This window comes from Erithacus rubecula, assembly GCF_903797595.1.
Source record: "Erithacus rubecula genome assembly, contig: SUPER_Z_unloc_7, whole genome shotgun sequence".
Classification (NCBI taxonomy): domain Eukaryota; kingdom Metazoa; phylum Chordata; class Aves; order Passeriformes; family Muscicapidae; genus Erithacus; species Erithacus rubecula.
In genome coordinates, this window is record NW_027635539.1 from 1113178 (window position 1) to 1128028 (window position 14851).

A 14851-nucleotide genomic window follows, 5' to 3' on the forward strand; every position below is an offset into this window, starting at 1 on the left:
AGATGTGCACTCTGGCAGGGACAATGCTTCTGTCCTCTGCTCTGCTACATTAATTCTCACTGTGCTTATTTCCCCCTTTTCACCTCAATTCTTCATTGACTGTATCTTTGTTGAGCCCCATGTCCACTGTCTAAAATCATAATATAAAAAGGGCATAGGTGATGGCACCCAAATATGTAAGTATGAGCTTAATTTTAGCAAGTAGTGGAGCTGCTCTAACTGAAAGCTGGTCTAGTTTATAATTAAAAAACATTAAGAATGAATATGAACCTTCAGAATAAAATGGTGGGGCAGAAAAAGAGTTGAATATCTTTCTTTTTTTAAACTATTCTAAGTTCTGCCAGGAACAAAAGCGGAAAAAAAAAAAAAAAAAAAAAAAAAAAGTGGGGTGGGGTTTTTTGTGTTTTAGTAGTAGAACAAGCTGTTCAGGTTAATCTGTGTGTTCTGATTGAACTGGTAGAAGACCATCTCTCTGTGGAGGTCTTATCTCTTCTAAAAAAAATGCAGGACTATGACACAGTACAGAAAAACACTTGGGGAAAGTCAGCTAGGCAATGTGTCTCCTGGACAATTTTTGTTGCAATTCTACTCAACAACTAAATCAGGGCAACAGAACTCCCTTACTTTGGAAGACAGAGGCAGAGGTGCAGTTCCAGCGTCCATGAAGATTCTAAAGTTTGCATCAGCTGTGCCAAACTGAATATGGTTCTTCTCTCTGATACTGCTTGGGCTGAGATCATTTGCTGATCTATTTATTTGAGTCAGTGTGTTTTTTATTTCCATCCCTGGAGATTCATATAACCCCTGAAGAATGTTCTATGGGTCAAGGTATGTTTCTTCCATCATGTATTTAAACAGCCCTGATAGAACTGGGATCTCAATTTAAATTGAGTTTTTGGGTGGAAATCTAAATTCATCCTAAACTAGTCATTGATTCGTACATTTTTGCCCTTCTGGGTTTTTTGATGATGGGGTAGAGGTTTCTTTGCTTTATCCATGTGGGACGTTCCTACTGAATATGAGAACATAATGCCTCTGACATGCCAAGAAACTTTTCTATAAAATTCCCTCAAACTGCTTCATTCAGTCCTCCCTTCCAAACATGGAATGTGGAAAACAAACCTTACTCTGTACCTTGGAAAAGGACAAAAGCAAAAATCCATCAACTGAAAAGGAAGGAAGGATTCCAGGAAGGATTCCAGGATTCCAGGATTCCAGGAAGGAAGGAAGGAAGGAAGGAAGGAAGGACCAAACAGACCACCTGTATTTCTTTGATTCCAAATGTCCAAGGAAGACTGTGTGAGATAAAAAATATTTCTGATATTTAGTCAAACTGTACAACAGGATTACCTAAAAATGCTTTTTCATTTATAAAATTCCCTGCACATGGTATTTCCTGGAGAGACTATAAAAAGAAAAGTGGTTAGTAGGTTTTCTGAAATTCCAACATTGTCAAATAGAAGAATCTTTACATTTTCCATGAATGCTGGATGTGCCAGGGTCTGAACGTTTCTTGTGAATGTGTGCAGAGTCAACAAATGCCTTGGAACCAAAAAAAGAGAAAGCAAGCCAGAACTTCAGCTGGGGTAAACCATCGTCTTAAATTTCTATGGGTTTGATCTTAGAGATTGTCAGTGTTTGACTTGGATTTGCCAATTTTAATATATTCAATTTCTTTTAGAGATGGGATTTAGGACCAAAAACAAGGCAGCCTTAAAATTTTAAAGTGTATAAGAAGAAATTTATTAATAACACAAAAACAAAAGAAATTCAGAATAAGATTTCCAGAATATTCCCTCCTCCTCATTCCCCCATCTTCCACGTTTCTTAACAACAACATACAGAGAATACTTCAGTCAGTTATTTACTAAAATAATAATTTCAGTTCACTCTAGAGAGAAAGGTTCCTTTTTAGGCTTAGGAGATGCCTTCATTTTCACAATCTGCATCTGCTCAGAGAAAAAACTGCAAATCGTGAACTTCTTCTCATCCCCACAGTCCCTCCAGAGCTGTGCTATGGGTTATGCTGCACACTAGGGGTATTACTTTTAAAGACAAGCTGCTGAAAAACAAAATTCTCTTCATCTCTTTTTTCTATTAAATGTCTCTGTCCATGTTTCCAGTCCCAAAACACAGAGCCCTATTTCCTCGAGGCAAAAGCTCCTCTTCTCAAGCATTTTAACCTCCCAAAGTATATTTCACAGTTTAAAGGAATTTCTGTGTAGTCACAGTCCCCTTATAGCTCACAAAAAAAAGGTTTTCAGTTATTTATCAGTGACATCTCTTCAATCTCTGTTTGTTTGTTTTGTGGACAGTTAGCGGACAGGGAGGAAAGCAGGGATGTGTGGGGGTTACAAAATTCAGCTTAGAATTTCTTTATTACATTTTTTAAATGGCAATTACTTCATTTTATAAATGGAAATACAAAGAATGTCCATATTCTCGAATTTGTGGTAGGAAAAGATTTTGCCAAGTTTCCTGCATCTCAGTCCTCTCTGAGGAGCTTAAACTACTGACTTTGCTGTATTTGAGGAGTAAAAATAATTGTCTTGTTAGTTTGTTTTGTAATGAAAATGTTTCCTGTTAAATTTCTAGGTGATGAAGGAGTGTGCCAAAATCACAACTGATATCAAAGTTGGACAAATTTTGCATTTGCAGCAAGAGGAAGGAAAGAAACAACCTTTTTCAGGACTGTTGTCAACCAATTCAGTTTTCACTAACTTGTGCAAATTTGTTTGTAGACACAAGAACTGAATCTTGTGTTGACTCCCAGAATCTTATAGGCCATTATAAACAATAACAGCCTTTGCTTACAGGGTGTTGGATGTTCCTACCCTGTCTCTCCAACTCATGAAGGATTTTGAAAAAAACACTGGAATCTTTTCCCTCGTAGCTCCTAAAATAATTTTGGGCAAAAACTAATGTGCCACATTGTGTATTTGGTATTTACCTTATTTTTTATTGAGCATCCTCGTGACACTGTGATCTGACTTGACAACAGCAAGTGCTTTTACCCATTAGATATACAGTTTACTGCTCAGAGAAAATTCTCAGTCATAAATATTTGTGTTTTAAAAGTCTTGGTTTAGCAACAGAAAGTGGAGAACACCAAATTAATAATTTTTGCATCCATTTAAAACAAGTCTGCATCCTGTTTTGGAAAGGCCTATCAGCCACTCGATGTTAAGTGGATATAGACTAGAAGGTACACTGACTTCATTGAGCAGTAATTCATCACAACATGTGTTAAATATTAATAATTAATAATTAATACACTTAAATACACATATAAACGTTCTGTCTATGTAAAGCCCAAATGCTGAAGGAAGGAATAAAAAGGAGCCAGTTAGTGGACTCAAATACATTAAGGAAAGCGGAAAATGGCCACGTGTTTTGGATATAAGTATCTTCAGCTTGAAAACACCCCCTGAGCATTTGCATTTACAGAGCTCAGTTTGATTATTTGCAAAAGTACACAAATGCTTGTTTAGCTCCATCATGATGTGGCCAAGCTCTAAAGAACCATGACTCTAATTAAAGTATATAAGATAGACCTGGATATGCCTTGTTGTTGTTGATGATGATGTTTTTGTGGTCTTTTTTCTTTAAAGGGTTAAAGGGTTTTGTTGTTGTTTTTTGTTTGGGTTTGGTTTGTTTTTTTTTATTTTTCCTTCTGAATTGAATTACTACAATGAAAGGTATTTTGAACTGTGTATATCTGTCACTCAATACATTTGTGGAATTTTAATTTAGTTGTTTCTCTGGCTCCCTCCTTCTTTGAGGAGCAGTCTGGATTGTGTCTGAGCTCCAGAGTCTCACATTTCACACCTCATGTCTGCTGAGGGGGATGCTGGGTGTCTCACTGGAAATAAAGAGTTTATTTCCATCCACACTTTCTGTGTAACTCTCACTGCATTTCCAGTCAGCTGTTTGGTCCCAATAATAGAAGAGCTTTCCTGGGAGAAAAGACCTGGGTCACACCTGCTGGCATGCCCTGAATCAGCTTAAACTTCACTGAAACTGCTATTTTGACTTTGCTCCACCTAGATACTTCAGTCCTGCCTTGCTGGCAGCTTGACAGACATTTTCAGCTGGAAAATGTTTTTTCAAAGAAGGTAACACAGAGTGAGAGGCAGCAGCCTTCTTGACTGAAGAGGTTACTCTCAATCACTTGTAGCTTCTGAAAGTCTTTAATGGCTGTTTATATCACTTGTAAACACAAAGAAATTGACTTGGCATGTTCTGTAAACAAACTTTGTATAGTCCATGAGGAGCTTCTTTGGAGGGTGTGAAAATACAGAAACACATGAAGTTTTTGCAGAAAGTACCTTTTTTTTTCCCCTTGTGTTTTTGTTATTCATGAGGAAGAGCAAAAATTTGGGAAAATCAAATAAAAACTCAATAATAAAACATCTTCTCTACTGCCTCCTGGCCCATTTTTACTTCTTTCAGCATTCCTGGGCTACACTTCCTGCACCTCAGAAAGATGAGCTTTCTGCTTCCATTATCTTTTTTAAAATGTAAGCAGCTAAAGAAAGAAAAATTAGGTATGTCTCTGATCATTTATACTTCAGGCTCAGCCTCCTTCAGTTTATCAAGTACAACTATCAGAGGTTTTTGGCCCAAAATCCTGCTAGTGTATATAAAGCCCAAAAGCTTATGAATTAAAATCAACAAAAATGTTCTTATTTCTCAGTAGAATTGTCTAACATCCAGGTATCTTTATGAAATGCACAGAAAAAATACCACCCCATGTATGATGACATATTTTTCCTTATTCCTTGTGATTTTGGACATGCCTATCATATATCCATTGTGCTTTACCACTTCTTTCAAAGAGCCACAGATGACTGCTTTTATGAAAGCTCTTTCTTTTTTCTTTTTACTAGCCTGTTCTCTGTTTTTTGTTTTCTTTCTAGTTCTTCCATGATGTAGTAAATCATGGACATTTTTAGGACAGATGCTGCTTTATATTTTTTTTTTATGTGTGCCTTTGGGCTTTTATGTGATTACCATAACACAGTGCAGCATTGCTGTGAAATCTAAATCAGTGAAGGATGTGAAGAAGTAGCTGATACCTCTGGTAATTCTATGTGGTGGAGTTTCCACACCACATCCATCAATAAAAAGAAGTGAAATACTTGATAATGAAAGTGATGGCCAAGTGCAGAAGCAGTGCTGTGGTGTGCAAGGGGAAACTGCTTGCCCACAATTATTAAAAAGCACTCCCCAAATACTGAGTGTCCTGACTAACCAGCACATTGCTTTACCTGCTAATGATAAATCTGACTTCCCTGTCATTCCAAGAGGCATCACAAATTTCCAGATGCTTGTACTGCTCATTTTTCTGGAGGATGAGCTGCTATAGTAGAACCTAGGCCAGGAGCAAACCATTAGAGGAATGAATTTTGGCTCCTTGCAGGAGGCAAACCATGGAGATTCCTTCAGGTGTCTCCACCTCATTCCCTGGCCATTGGTGACTGAGCAAGTGTATTTTTCTGGGGAAGGCATGCCATCTCCACCTGAAAATACTACATTGATGGAGTGCTTAAAGTGCCCTGCCATCATCATCATCATCATCATCATCATCATCATCATCATCATCTCCTGTGACTGGGTTTCCTCATTTGCAAAATTGTCTGTGGAGCTGTTTCAGCTGCCAGTTCCACTTACTCAGCTGAACTTGGCAAAGCTGGTCCATGGTGTCAGGGAGTTCTCTGTGTCACACTGAAACCAAAAATCACAGCTTCCTTTCTTTGCTTCAGATACCACCTTGAAAGTGGTATCTGGAAAAGTGGAAAGGTAACCCAGCTTGTTCTAAACCCATTTAGAGAAAAAAAATTCAAAAAACCTGATCCTAAACTCTAATGTTACCAACACCTTCACATTCACCTTTTTGCACTTCTGGTTCTGCTTTTGGCTTAATCTTCTTTTTGCTATCACTCCCTGAGTTGCAGCTGACCTGACTGTTTTAGCCATGCAGGACATCCTAACATATTCATGCTGGAATTTCTTCTGGGAATGGCATAGAATTTGAGACTTTGTTGAGGTCAAGAACAATTGAGCAGTAAGTATTCACAAAAAATTTAAATTAGAAATATGTAGCTGAGGGAAGTGGAAGCAGATTTATTTGTTTTTACTGTTACCAATCTTATCTGGGACAATACCAGTTCATGCAAGTTGAGCAAAGAGAACATTAAAACTTTGGAGGGGATGAGAAATACTTTTGTATTTTTGTTTTCTTCGCATCGATAAGACCCAAACCATGTTTCAAACTTATTGTAATGCTGATATACTTACTGACATTGAAAACCAGGCAAGAGATTTTTTTTTCCTTAAAAAAGTAACAAAGCTGAGATTATCAGTGTCTTCAAGGAAGAAGCAGAACAGGAAAGTAGATGCAACATCATGAAACGCAAACTTTTGGCAGTTCCAGGTTTTCTTCGGATTTATTTCACCCAAATCTGCTATTTTCCCACATTCTTGATCCTTCAGCTATGGAAGAGTGTTTGCCCTGTTTGGTACCTCCCATTGCTTTAAATTAAGACCTCAAAAGTCCACAACTTTCAGTGAGTGTGTTTTTCCTGTGCTCTCTGCCAGCACTGTGGAATGCCACATTCCACAGCTGGGGTCTTGTACTTTTTATTAATTGCTGTAATGATTTAGAAGTACAAGAGGCTAGTACAAGGGTGTGAATATTCCCCAACTTATGCTTTAATATTACATGAAACCCCTATGTCCTCACCACTTCAAAGGCTTTAACAAACAACAAAGGAAATAAAAAGGAATTACTACACCAGCTCAGACCATCAAGTAACTCCCTGTAGCTTGGGACAAAAAAGGTCATTATTATGCAGTTCTTTTCCTTGAAAGTTGTCTGATTAAAGCTTCTGCTTATCTTGATGCTAGAAAGTAGAAAGTGGGTAATTCAGGGAAGGATGAATCAATGACTCTTGATTTCATTGTCATGTGCTCAGCCTCTGCTGGCTTCAGGGGGAGCTTTGACTGAAAGGTTTGAACATTTGTTACAGGACAGTAGGAACTGCTAATAGTATGAATTTTTAGTAATGTAGAATGGGTTTGTTTGTTTGTTTGTTTGTTTGTTGTGTTTTATTTATTTTGAGATGAGGAGCCCACAGCTACGAACCCAAGTCTTGAAGTGAAATGCCCTCTTCTGGCCAAAAATCTATTTTCTCAATGTTTAAAAAATGACATGTTTAATAGGAGAGTTTGTTCTAAACAAAACTCCAGTTTAACTGCAAACCTTTATTGCTGGTGATGTTGTGAATCAGGTCAGATTGCTGGACCAAGCTGTTCCTGTTTGACAGATTGTTGTTTGCTGCCAAATCTTCATGCTGTAAGTCTCAGAGGAAAAAGAGTTGGAAAATTAGTAAGTCAGGAAAGAAAGCAGAGTATTGTTGTCACTTTTGTGACTGTATTTTAGTGTACACACTAAAATCAGGGCCAAAGAAGGTATGCAAAATCTCTGCATGAATGCATCGTGAAAACTTCATGGCCATGATAGAAGAAGTGAAAGTTACAGGACATGCCCAAGGTCATAAAGGAAAAAAAAATAAAATAAAATATGTGACAAGGTCAGAATTTCAACCCAAATTTAATGATTTTTCACCACCTGTGACAAACAAGACAATTTCAGACTCAAAGGTGCCTGAGTCTGGTCAGGGAGGGGAAGGGAGAGTGCAAACAGGCTAATTCATGGGAACTATAAATGCATTCCCCTTCCTTGGACATGATTTTGCCTTCTAAAAGATGACCACAATTTATTGCCTCTGTTTTACCATTTTTCCTAGGCACATCTTGGCTTGCAGCTGCCTTGAGTGTCAAAGGGCATTTGTCACTCCAGAACACCGTGTTGAAAGCAAGCAGAACTCTTCCACTTATTCAGCTGGTGTGTGCTCTGTTTAAAGATGCATACTCTTAAGAAATTCAGGAAGTCATAAAAAGTAAGGGGCTTGAGGATGGGTAGTGAGATTCCAGCTAAAACTTGGTTTTCACATCTTATCATGAAATTAGTCATTAATTGACTTCTACATTTTAGGGGGAATGGAAGAAACTGTGGGCTGGGCAGTGAAGAGCAGTCCTAAACACTCCAGAATTACGTTTTTATAGTAATCTTAAAAGGCCACAGACCTCAAGAGCTGTGACAGCTCATCAAATACACCTTTCAGCCTCTACTGAGGTAAAGCTGCATCTCAGGTTTCCATGGAAGTCCCTTGTCTGGATGGGGAAGTGTGTAAGGATTGACCAACAACCTGTTTTGTACTTCCCCAAAACTCCTGAGGGACAGGCATGGGAAGATCTTATACTTTGTGTGCTGAACAAGCAGCCATGTGATAAATTCCTGAACTGGAGCAAGGGCTGCCTTGCAAAGTCCATAATTAAATGTGTGTTATTATTCTCATGGATTAAATCTGTTCTTTAGTCGTAAGTTCTAAATGCAGGAATGTGACAGCTTGGGGATTTTTTCAGGTGGTAAAAGCCAGTCCCAGAGAAAATGGTGAGATTGTTTCCATGGAAAGAACAGGCATGTAATTGCAGATATTTATATATAAGGTAGGATGTACAGGACAACAGAGAAGAGAGGTGCTTAAAAGCAGTGTTTTTTCTTTCAGCAGAAGCCCTTTCAAGGTGATGCAGAGGCAGGGAAAAAAGTCTTGCACGGCATTGTGTTGAGGTATCATGCAATTCATTTCAGTGAGAAAACTCCCAGCTCCACTTCTGCCACTGGACCCTGCATTCAGGCTTTTAGAGCTCTAGGATTGCTGCAGTTCCCTCTGAAGTAGTGAAGTCGGTCCTTGCTGATGTCCTCCAAAATATACAGGTGAGCTCTTCAGATCAGGTTCCACAGTCACAGTCTCAGCATGAGCATGGGACATCTGATGGAAGAAATTTCCCCTGGATCAAACAGCATGCTTGAAGGTAGAAATCCGTAATTTAAATTAAAAAAAAAAAAAACAAACAACAAAAAAACACTCCATAAACCACCACTTTCTCCACTCCAGTATTTTTTCCAGGAAAATTTTTTTCCAGGTCTTCAAAATCACTCCTTCATGATATGCATAATCTCCTTGCTTCAGACCAGTAGCACTGCCATAAGCCCTAAAACTTCTGCTTTGTGTAACACAGAACAAATCAAGATTCATGGCTTTAAGGGGTTTTTCAATATAGTTCCATATTTCACCAACAGAAGAAATAAGAGATTGGATAAACTGACACAACATTTACACAGTTCTTGTTCCTTCTTCCTGCTTATAGTCTCTTTTTGGGTTCAGATATCTTTGTAAGACCAGAATATCTGAATATGTTTTCTATGGCAAATTTCTGTATCCTGTGTGGACACACTTTCTTCTTCTTTTTTTAAACTGAGTCCTGAGCTACGGAAGTTTCTTTTCCTTCTGCCTTTTGTGTTCATGTTCACATTTTACATTGCTCTTAAGCCTACCTGCATTCTCCCTCTGAAGGACCTCATGTTGCTTTTAAACCTTGCTGTGAACACCTTATTTATCCATTCTTTGGCTTAGGGGTCTTTTCCTTTCTCCAGACTATCACTGTGGGGAACAACCTGGAAGAGCAGTTTTTCCACAGTGTAAATGATGGCTGCTGGTCACTGCATTGGTACCCCTGACCACATGAGCTGGATTTCTCACTTAGCGCAGCTTTCCCTGATACATCACTGTCTGGGCCCAAATTCAGAGCAGTAAGCATAACTCTGAATCCAACATGAAAGAAGGAGAGATCATTGTGATGACAGCTCTTGATCATAGTCAAGAAGGGGATTAAACTTTGCAAGGAAAGGAATACAAGCATGCTCCAAGTGCACCGCTCTGTGTTGAAGGAAAATGAGTACATGGAACTGGCTCTTTGACCTAGAATCTGGTAGGAGAAAAAAGAACAGATGCAATTTCATTTACAAGAAAGAATCTTTAAAATATCAGTGACTTCACTTAAATTTTGCTACTCTGCAAATTCTGTTGATGACCTGAACTCCTATCAGGTGTGTTGGTGCTGTCACAGTGAGTAACACCTGGCATCTCATTTAGGAGAGGCCACAGAACAAATTAGTGGGGTTAAACACAAAATGCCATCCAGGCCATTCTGACATCCCCAGCCCTGCTTGATGCAGACCCTGGCCCCTCTACACAGGCTAACTGGGGTGCTAGAACCATTCTTAACACCCTAGTCCCTCTCATCTGTGTGTGTGTGTACATACTTATCTGTATTATACAAGATTACCCCATTTCTGAAAGTTCCTGCAAAGCCTTAATTGAATCCACAATAGGTTAAATGCCCACTGTGAGGCATTTTACAGCTCAGAAAAAGACAGGCAGCCTGTGCTGCAGGCATGTGACAGGTACGAGCCAGTATCTCCCAGGCAGTGAGAGCACTTTAAGTTTTTGGAGTAAAGCCAGGCTTTAGTCATTCATTCCCAAGGCTAATCCTGTGGAGTGCTCATCCTCATGGTGATTTAATTGATGTGAGTATAATAGTGCACACGATCTCTCCTGAGGAGTGGGCAAGAGGGAAGGTGAGGCACCAACAACGAACCAAAGCACTGGACCTAAAAAAATTAAAACCTTGGCAGGAGGATTTATCCCCAATCTGCAGATTAACCTCTCTGTTTTCTCTTCAAAAGGTGTCAGAGTGCTGCCTCTGCTTTTGTTTGGCTTGGTGACTAAGAGCTTCTCCTACTGGTGGGAAAGTCAGATCCCTCTGACACATTTGTGATCTGGAGAGAAGCAACCTGTGCATGCACAAAAAGCAAAAATCATCCCATATACTGCTTTTTAAGGAGGATCTGGTTTGTTTGGTTTTTTTAAAACCCTGTTTTATTGTGATGTAAAGTGCACTTTAGTCTTCCAGTATAGATTACTTCTAGGGGTATGTCTTCAAAGCTGATCCTAAGACAAAATAAATAATATGCAATTATTGGTGACATGTAAACCACAAAGCTTTTGATGAATGAGGGTCTGGGGTAGGATCCTGGGAATGCTGTGAAGGAAGTACAGATCTGCAGTTATCCAATATGCTAGTCAGTGACAACATGTGATATAGGATCACTAAATCATGTTTGCACATATTTGTCTGTTCTGTCTATTTGTTATAATGTGAAATGTTCAGTGGTGTCACTATAAATCATTGCTGGAAGTTCACTTATAGCATGACTGCCTGCTCCTGTGAAAGACAAATTTTTTTCCGAATACAGGTGAAAATAGGGAACAGAGTCTCCTCCTCCTCCTCCTTCCTACAGTCCTGACATGCCTCACACAGAGCTTTGAAGAAGTTATCCCATGAGAAAAGAGTGAGTTGCAACAATTCCAAAACCTAAAGAATATTGCAGAAGGACGTCCATGCAATTTAACTTATTAAAAAAATAGTTTACGCATTTAGGGAGATTGCTCTTCGTCTTGGAATTGTCACTTTATTGAGATTTTACTTTTGTGACACTGCATGGACCCAGGTGAATGTAGAAGCACTAGAAATGGCCCAGACCCATCCAAGCATCACTTGTGTCACTGGCACCATTCCTAGAGACTCATAAACAAAATATTCAAGATGTACAAACCACAGGGCTTTGTGCACTTCAAACATGCCTGGCACCAGAGAGCTCCTCTGAGCCCTTTCACAAAAATAGACTGCTACAGCCAAAGAAAGATGCCTGAGTGACATCCTATAAATCCTGGATTATTTCTCTTATGTCTTTACCATAAAAAAGCAGCTACCACCTCTTAAAATGTCTGACAACCACATGTTTGTGAGAATTTGTCTTCACATGAGATTGTTAAAAACATGGAAGTGATAGATAAATAAATAGGCAGTGAAAACACAGTTTATGGGGGGGGGAAACTCCAATTTAATACTTACCTAAACAAATATTGGAATAGCTTTCCTGAGAATACAAGCTCATGAGCATCCACAGAATTTTTTTTGTTACAGAAGGCTGGAGACCATTTGTTCCAGAAAAACTGTCCAATATCTCATATGCAGCATTAGTCCCTTCAAAACCTCTAATTAAAAACTTTGACAGTCCTCGCTCTTTCTTTACTTTCCAATGTACACATGAAAAGATGAAAAAATTGTAATTTAGAAAAGGTTACTGTTTTTCTAAAAAACATTCCATATTTCACTTGAGGTCCTAGCTTCTGCTGCTTCTCCTGTCAATGCTTTCCTATTTCTGTGAATGCATCACAAACACCTGCAGAATGCAGAACACAAAGAGAAGCCAGCCAGGGTCAGATCCTGGAGTAGATCAATGCAGGGGTCTGTGGAGCAGAAATGGAATCTGCTTTGAGAAGAGCACTGGCCAACATCCTCGGCCTCCCACACGGGGAGGGCCCGTATAATGTTCTTTAGTGCCAGGACTGTAGGGTGCACTGAGGGGAGTAGGAGGAGATTCTGTCCCCTGTTTCCACCTGTATTCAGAAAAGATCTTGTCTTTCACAGGAGCAGCCAGATACTTATTATAAGTGACCTTCCAACAATGATTTAAAGTGATATCATTGGAAAAAAAAAAAAAAAAAAGGGAAGGGAAGGCATCAGTTTTTCAGTTGTGCTAACTGCACATCTCGGGTCAATTTGAGCTTGTGAGCTCCAGCACAGACCTAAACTGGCTCAGAGTGGAGTTCCTGGACCTGTGAGTTTCCTGTGGCACTTGTCTGGTGCAGGGCAGAGTGTTTGCATGTGCTCATCTCTAATAATGCCCCTCACTTAGGGTCATCCCTCCTCTGGGAAATACATGCTGCAGAATCTGCTGCTGGACCCAAACAGAGTCAAAAACATTCTGTGGTGAACCATGAAATACCTGCCTTGTTTTGAGACAAGAGAAAGTTCTAACACTCCTCTTTTACCTCCTGCAAATGAGATGCTGACAAAACAGATCTGAATTTCATCCCATGCGTGTGTGAATTATCCCATACTCCTTAACATAAATGCTTGAATCTTACAGAAAATACAAGTTTTAGGAGTTTTTCTTCTGTGGCATGAGCAGGCATTGTGTGAGAACAATGGCCCAGTGGTTTAAAATGTACTTGGAGATGTGTAATTTCCACTGTGTAGCTGTCATGTGTGAAGGTGCTCAATGTACTATCTGTAGAAGGGCCATAACCCTAATCAAACATTGCAATTAAAATGGATAATATTGTAAAATGTTTTCAAAAAGTTTAAATCTTGGAGTCAGAGACAAGCTGCCACCTCCATCTCAAGCTGCTTAAAAACCATTGGTTTTCCCACTTGCTCTTGGACTTAAAAGTATTCCTTTAATTCAAAACTGAATCCATGCTGTGGGCACAAGATTCTTTTCCTTCCAAATGGTTTGCATTTTCTACCATTTCCCAGTGGGACAGAGAGAAGATAAAGGAATAAATTATGGGGGACACAAAAGGCAGGACGGTCACTGTGTTTAACAAGTGGGTGCCTTTGCCTCCCCTCACCACACTCCAGCATCCTCAGGGCACAGCCAAGGGCTCCCTCACAAGGCATTACCACCCCATTTCATCTCTCCTCTTTGCACCTACAGCCTGCAAAGTGTTTGGGTTTGCTTTTATGACAGCCTGTGTGTCACATGCAAAACAAAATACCCTCCACAAAAGTGTCTCCAGCAGGCAGAGCTAAGGAATTTGACAGCTTGTGGCAGTGGGAGCTGACACTGTGTCCTGGGAGTTCAAAACCAAGGAGCCCCAGCAGCTTCCAGGGTACTTCTGGATGCCACACAGCTTTGAAGAAAGCCTCACCTAACGAGATTTTCACTATGGTTTGTGTGATACACAGAGTTGAGAGGAGCTGCAGGAGCTGTGAAGCTCCAGAGTGGTTGTCAGGAATTGCTGGCATTGGAAGCACCTCTGTCCTTGTCTTAGTTTCAGCCCAGAAGATGTCCCATCTGTGTGACAGCTGAATTTGTCCACTGCCTGGAGAATCTTTCAACCTTATGATGACTTTCCCTGCCAAATTCTGGAGGCAATGCCTGTTTTCTATAGAAATAATAATAACAATAACAATAACAATAACAATAACAATAACAATAACAATAACAATAACAATAACAATAATAATTATAATAATTGTAATAATGATATAAAATAGCTCCTAGACTGGATCTGGCTTTCACCCAGGCAGTAGTGAGGATAGAAGCAGGCAGAATGAGTTCAGGTCTGTCAGCACCTGCTCAGGAGACGTGTCCATGCCAACATCCAGCCACGGAGTGATTCAGCCAAAATAATAGCTGTGATGCCTTTTTTCTGTTGGGTGAGTGCAACAGTGCAGAACAGGAGCCGAGCTGAGTGAAGCCTCTCTGTGCCCCTGGCAAGAACAGGCAAGGCAGAGTCCATGTGAAGGAAGGAAAAGCAAATTAATTCTGCCTTTCAAGTGACAGCAAGCCTGGAGTTGAGTGGTTCCTACAGGGATATGGGCAGCCATTTTCTTGCCAGGGATACAGTTCATGGCTATTTTATTTTATTTTATTTTATTTTGTAACTAAAATAAAAGTGGTGCAGTGTTGCAAAGAGAGGCTTTTCCTGTGAAATTTCAGATTCATCTTTGCACACATAGGAGTTCTTCAACAGTACAGATGTGGTGAACCATTTTTTCACCAGCAAGAACCAGATCTTTCACCACCTTACTGTGGTGAATGTAAATAAACTAAAATAACTACTTATTTTGGGTTTTTATTTTGTTCCATTGGGGTTTTGGTTGTGGGGTATTTTTAATTTTTAGATCTATAAATGAATAAATAAATAAATAAAATGTATGTATAAATATATAAATAAATGTATTTATTTATATATGTATCTAGCTATTTAGTTAAATATAAAAATACACATATGTATATATACATATA